We start from the raw sequence: 7021 nt of genomic DNA, 5'->3' as shown, positions 1-7021 counted from the left end.
TCCGCACAGAGCCCATTCTCCTCCAGTAACCAGAGTGATCTTTTCGACACATAACCTTTGGGCCTCTCTGTGGTCTGCTCCCCTCCTGCCCATCCTCTCCAGCCTCACCTCTCCCACCACGGCCTGCCTCTCTGTGGGCCACCCAGGGGTGTGGTTGTCCCACATGTGCCTCTGGCCTGAGTCCAAGCCTTTGCATTCACTGTGCCCTCTGCCAGGGCACTCTTCTCTCCCCCTGCTTCATGTTTGGGTTGTTTCCCCATTGGCCGGGGGATTGCCCGGCACAAATTCGAATTGCCCCCTGATGACCTGACTCATGCCTGCTCTGTGTGTGTGTGTGTGTGTGTGTGTGTGTGTGTGTGTGNNAAAAAATCAGTCTCAGAGGGGCTCACCACACTTGCCTGATGATGGGGGAGCTGCTGTCCCCATGGTGGGGAGCAGGTAGTCCCCTCAAAGGGGGACCAGTCATGTGAGGTGGTTGGACAAGACTCCCAACTTCTTGTCTGGGGAGATGTAGACCTGGACCTGGAAGCTTACACCCTTGGATTCAAGGCTGGGGCCTAAGCAAGCTCCTTCTTCTTCCAGAGGTCCTCTTTCCCCTTCCCTGACCATGGGCTGGACCTGATTCCTGACCTGGGGGAGTTCGAGGGTGACACCTCCTAGGAATACCAGGGGTTTACTGAGGACCTTGTCAGCAGGATGCCCAGTAGCCTTCAAGGGAGGACCGTACAGGAGGTAGAGACAGCTCTGTGGGGGCCAGTGACATCTCACTCAAAACAAATTGGGGCAGGTGGCCGGCCCTGCTGGTTCTACCCAGACTGTAGAGCATAGAAACCAGGGCTATGCCCCAAGGTGCTCCTCTCCTGGCAGGTGGGGACAGGACCTGGGGGTTTGCCCGGGAGCTCAGCACAGGGGGAGTGTTCCTGGCTCCAGCATGCTAGAGCCCATGTGGGGCTGCATGGGCTTCCAACCTCTTAAGCCTTAGGTACCCCTTTGTAAGGTGGGGTGCTGACGGCCCCCATCTCTGGGAGCAGAAAGTTGGGAGCCCATGGGAAGACTCACTCAGGAGAGGCCAGGAGAGTGGCTGTTGCTTAAAGCAGCCCAGGGCCTGCCCCCTTGAAGAAGGTACACAGGTTTATGGCCCTCAGCTTTGGTGTCCTGCTGCCAGCCTCTGGCAGTGACCCTCCTCTCACCCTGTCCCCTGTCCCTGTAGCTATGTGGTCTTCCTGGAGCTGGTCCTGCAGACGGTGAAGAAGCACTTCATGGTGGGACACAGGGTCACCTACTAGGTCTTCACCGACCAACCATCTGCCGGGTCCACGTTCCCCTCTGGGAGGGCCACAGGGTGGTGGTCCTCATGGTGGACACAGGGTCACCTAGTACATCTTCACCGATCAGCTGGCTGCCGGGCCCATGTCCCTCTCCAGGGGGGCCGGAGGGTGGTGGTCCTCGAGGTCCGCAGTGCCCCGCGCTGGCAGGATGTGTCCATGCAGCACATGGCGATGATCAGCTTCTGCGAGCAGCTTTTCCTCCACGAGGTGGACATCCTGTCGTGCACGGACGAAGACCTGAAGTTCCATGACCACATGGGTGTGGAGATCCTGTCCCCTTTCTTTGGCACCCTGTACCCCAGTTTCTACTGGGCAGCCCATGAGGACTTCAGCTACGAGCACTGGCCGCAGTCCCAGGCCCACATCCCCAGGGACCAGGACAACTTTTACTACATGGGGGCCTTTTTTGGGGGGGAGGACAGTGGCGGAGGTTCACTGACTGACCTTGGCCTGTCACCAGGTGATGGGGGTCGACCTGGCCAATGGGATGGAGACCATGTGGCCTGACAAGAGCCACCTGAACAAGCCCACCAATGTGCTGGCCCCATAGGACCTGTGGGACCCACGGCTGCTGGGCTGAACTCCAGAGGACCTGTGGGACCCACAGCTGCTGAGCTGAACCCCGGAGGCCATATGGGACCCACGGCTGCTGGGCTGCCCCCCCCCAGGTCATGAAGAAGCTGAGATTCGGGCAGTGCCCAGGAATCACCAGGACATCCAGAACGCATGAGGGGCTTGCCCCGTCTCCGTCAGGGGGTGCTGCCCTGAGCAGAGCCATAAGAGCAGATTCCTTCTTCTGTCCCCTCAGCTGTGGAGTCCGGCACTGCCTGCTTGGGCATGTCCAGGGCCCCTAGCTGCCCCCATGCACAGGAGGCCTGCCTGGGGCACAAGTTCCTTTCTTTGTGGTCGGTGCATCTCGATAACTTCTGGGTCATTTGTAGCTGCGAACGGCTCCAGTTTTATGTTGAATGTTTTTCTGTGTCAATGCTGAGCAACCATCTTTAAAAAGAACAATTGAGGGAAAAGGTTTTCTCCCTGGTTCTAAACGGACACGGCCTGGTGGGCTGGGAGCGGCCCTGCAGCAGCCTTGGAGCCAGAACGGGCCCTGGCTGGGTCTTCCTTGCAGTCCCTGCACCTCGCGGCAGCCATGGGCCTTCAGGGTCAGGGGTGCGCCGAGCCATCTCTCTGACCCCCAGTCCCCTGACCGCCAGAGGCTGTGACCGCTAGCACGGCCTCCAGGAGCATGGAGCCCTCTGGGTTATTTCTGGTTCCTGCCTTGGTTTTAAATGGCTATTTCTGTGCTGGTGTTTGTGAGATGTGGGCACTGGCTCTGTCTGGATGCGCGTCCTGTTGGGATCCCTCAGTGCCCACTGGAGGGTTTGCACTTGTGGACTCTCTCTGCACTATGTGTTAGCAAGCATTCACTGAGTGCCTACTGTGAGCTCGGTCACCAACAAGGGGCAGAGCGTGAGAGCGAGAACCAAGATACAGGATCCCTGCTCCAGGGCCCTCCTGGGACTCGCGATGGCCCCGTCCTCCTGACTCACTACCTTCCTATTGTGGTGTAGTGGACATACGACTGATACTGTTAAGCACGTTTCAGGGTACAATTCAGTGGCAATACGTACATTCACTGCTCTGCACCTGCCACCTCCATCCATCGCCACAACTTCATTGTCATCCCAAACTGAACCTCTACCCACGAGACCCTAACCCCCATTCCCCCTCCCCAGCCCCAGCACTCAGCAGCTCCTTCCATCTCTATGAATCGGAGTGCTCTCTGTCCCTCACGAGTGGGGTCGTCCAGTATCTGTCCTTTAGGGACTGGCTTATTTCATGTCAGATAGTAGACTCAGGGTCTGTCCCCATGAGCCTGGACCTGAACCACTTTTCCCCCAAAGGAGTGGCTCAGCCCTCTCCTGTCTAAGCTGAGCCTCCTCAGTCCCCTCTGCTCCCCTCATCTTCCTTCTCAGCCTGAAGATGATCCCAGCCAATCTGCAGCTTTGAAGACCTGTTCAGTCCAGATGCCAGACACACACCCCTGGGGCCTCAGGCCTCACCTACCCCATCTGTCCATGTCAGGTGCCTACCCCCCACCCAGTTGGCCACCTGCTCCTCCCACAGCTGTCCCCATCTCAGGAGAGGGAAACACCAAGTCCAGACCCTTGGAGACCTCGGTGACTTCTTGCTTACCACCAACTGTAGTGAGGTGGCTACTGGAGGGCATTCAATGTCCTAAACATTTAAAGGCATATGTGAGTCTCTGCTGCCCAGGGCAATGGGTAACAGTTGGGGCAAACAGAAACCAAGCAGATTCACTGGAAGAAAGGCTGAGTGATGAGGAGTGTTAGGGAATAGGGCCTGGAAGGTCTGACTGTCCCTACCTGACCTTCAGATGCTCCCCAGTTCCTCCTGTGCCTCTGGTGTCTTCCTGGAACCCTGACCTGGCTATTTTCAGACAGCTCTCCCAGTGGTACCCTCACTTTTGGGGGGGGGGTTTGCTGAAATCCACAGTGTGTCCTGCTGCCCCACCTGGATCACATCGTCTGGGCCATCTGAGGACCCAAGACTGTGGGTCTGTGGCCTGGAGGGATTCTGAGCAGAGCTGGTGGGATGGGAGGGCTGCCAGACACAGAGACAGGTTTCCAGAAAGCTACCTTCCTACAGTTTTTGAATCAAAGCCCTGAAATCTTTAAAATGCCAGCAATGTTACAACATGGGCCAGAAAAACAAATGTCCCTGTGCACCCAACACCACCTAAACTATTGGCCATTTCTTGTCCCTTGAGCTGAGTACAAAGGATTGGGAGTGGGGACTTGAGGGAGGGGTCCTGGACCAGACTTTGTGTTTCGGGGACAAAGGCCATCCAAACAAGCTTGTGCTGGGCCTGAGGAGGGGGCCTGTGTGGGGACCCCAGCTGGAGGCACTGCTGTCCGCTGATGCCTCCTCGGCCTGCCCCAGTGCACCTGCTGCTGGGGGAGTGCCTGCCCCCTCCTCCCTGTGGAGGGCTCTCTCCTGCACCAGCGGTGCCTCCTCCCCTGCCAGTCACTGCCAGCCTGCAGCCTGGGAGTGTGGACACCCTGAGTTCCTCTAGCTGCTGGGGGAGCGCCTGCCCCCTCCTCCCTGCGGAGGGCTGTCTCCTGCACCATGTGCCTCCCCCCTGCAAGTCACTGCCAGCCTGCAGCCTGGGAGTGTGGATACCCTGATGGCCTCCAGTCCTGGGGACAGAGCCAGTGCATGTGGGACCTGGTCTCCCAGCAGGCCTGAGCACCAGGCCGCCACGGTGCTTGCTCTCCTTCTGCAGGCTCACTATGCCACGTCCTCCCTCAGGCTCCCTGAGCCCAAGTCCTCCTCTGCTCGAGAACCACCCTTGGGCCCAGGCTCTACACGCTGAGACTGGGAGCAGGTCATCTGGACCTTCTAGACTCGTGCTTCAGTGCCCGTGACATGGGCACAGTCCGGCCTCACAGACTGCTCAGAGGAGACCCAGCACGGGAAGATGCAGGCCGCTGCAAGGGGAGATGCCAAGTGACCCAGAGTGAGCACACAGGCCTTGCACAAAGCACAGGGCTCGTGGGGCCCAGCACAGGATGCGGGCACCTAGCCACTGGTCACGGGAAATCCCGGTGAGGGTGGCCCTGGTGGGAAGGCCACAGAAGGGTTCCAGAAGAATCAGGCGACAAGGAAGACAACAGGACAGAGCTTCCCAAGGAGGTCGATGGAAGAGTCAGAGGATTGCAGAGGCCTTGGGAAGACTCAGAGGTCCTGGAGATGTTGGCTGAATCGCTGTCATTTGGTCAGAAAAGGTGTGTCACAAACCCCCATCAACACTGGATGATTTACTCTTCGTTGGTTCTAGGAATCTGCGTACCTGCCATGAGAACTCACATTGCGTTAAGTCTAGGACATACTTACTTTTCAGGACTAGATTTTTCTAGAGGAAGTGCTAAGCATGGGTCTCTCCATTCTTTTCTTTGCGTGACTGGCCTCTGTTTTCAGGAGCAGATTCCTGGTGCTCATCACCCCTGCTCACCCTGAGGACTGACCCCTGTCACCACCCACAGTGGATGTGACTGCATGGTTTGGGGGGTGCTCACTGATGAAGCCCCAGTGCTCAGTACACAGCAGGGCCCCCAGATCCTCTGCTGAATGAGGGAGGGCCTGAGGGAGGATGGGAGTGAGGGAAAGAGGGAGGGAGGGAGGATGGAAGGGTGGAGGGAAGGAAAGGGCGGGGGAATGAATGACGAGTGAATAAATGATGTAAGGGAGGGTGAAGTGCCGGAAATAGGGTCCCTACATCAGGAGCCATTATTTGGGGTGAGTCGGGGCATCATAGCCCGGGCCCTGGATGGTGGCTCAGGGCACGTCCACTGTCCTCCCAGTGCTGACCATACTTCTCCTCGGACCTGCTGTCATCCTGGATCCTCTCCACCTCCTCCTCAGACAATTCTGAATGTTCCCAGGAGAGGATGTCGGGAGGGGGAGTCTCAGGAGGGGCTTCCCGATCCTGTGCCCCAGAGGAAGCTGTGACAGTAGCTACAGGGCATCTATCATGAGGACTGGGACCGAGGATCCCATCCATCTCCTTGGGCATTAGTGTTGGTACATAGCCTGCTCTCTCCACCACTGCTGTGATGAACACTCCTGAAAATACATCTGGAAAACCAGGAGAGTTTCCAGGGGTGAGTCCAGAACCGCAGCGATGCTAGGTATGGGTGCACCTGTGCCTGGGATGGGTGCGGCTCACTGTTCTCCCAGACAGAGGGTGCCCGCACCCTTCTCTCAGGGACTCATGGGAGACTTTCTTGTCCTCACATTCTCCCCTGGGCTGCTGTCCCGACCAGACACCTGCGAGTCTGAACGTGACCAGTGCTGCCTCCATAGGGTTTCCTTTGCCGAGGTCCTTCTGGAGCTCCCTGCATCTCTACAGCACATACTCCCCGTGGCCTATCCTCCCTTTTTGGACTTGCATGTGTTTGGTCTCTGTCCCTGTGGAACCCAGTGACTTGGAGCACGGTTTGGACCAGAGGCAGGGGAAACCTTTCTCTGGCCTTGGGTTGTGAGCAATGCTTTTGCCCTTTGTGGTGTCTTCCAGCTTTCTGCATTTCCTTGGTGTCTGTGTGGGTCACAGGTGGAACCAGCCGTGTCCTGTCTGGGGTCAGGCTGTGGTGTCCCAGCAGGAACAGGGGTCTCGGCCCCGAGATTGTGCCCATATTTACTAAAGGGGCCTCTATGATTACATCTGATCTGTAATCCACTGGGGATTTCAATATTGAATAAGGGAAATTCTATGTCAAATAAACACAGAAATGAGTCCCTTTTTGAAAATAGGTGGGCAGACATGAAGGCACCTATTGTGTGATTCCACTTACAGAAACATCCAGAACAGATTAAGGAACACAGATGGTCTCTATGATTATGTCTGATCTGTAATCCATCGGGGATTTCAGTATCGAATAAGGGAAATGCTATGTCAGATAAACACAGAAAAAAAGAGTCCCCTTTGAAAATAGGTGGGCAGACACGAAGGTACCTATTGTGACTCCACTTACAGAAACATCCGGAACAGGTAAAGAAACAGAGAGAGCAGCTTAGGGGTTTTGAGGGTGTGGGCTGGGGGAGAAATGGGCAGGGAGACTTCTGGTTCGGGGTCTCCTTTGGGGAAGGAGATATTCTGCAGCAATGTTCTCTGG

General features: G+C 56.9%; 1 pseudogene; it reads left to right on the top strand.

Annotated features, from left to right (window-relative positions):
* The first annotated feature begins 404 nt into the window (after positions 1-404).
* On the top strand, positions 405-1878 carry LOC103682093 (annotated as a pseudogene).
* The last annotated feature ends 5143 nt before the right edge of the window (positions 1879-7021 follow it).

This window comes from Ursus maritimus, unplaced genomic scaffold (assembly GCF_017311325.1).
Source record: "Ursus maritimus isolate PB19 unplaced genomic scaffold, ASM1731132v1 scaffold_32, whole genome shotgun sequence".
Taxonomy (NCBI): domain Eukaryota; kingdom Metazoa; phylum Chordata; class Mammalia; order Carnivora; family Ursidae; genus Ursus; species Ursus maritimus.
This window is presented reverse-complemented; position numbering and strand designations above follow the sequence as displayed.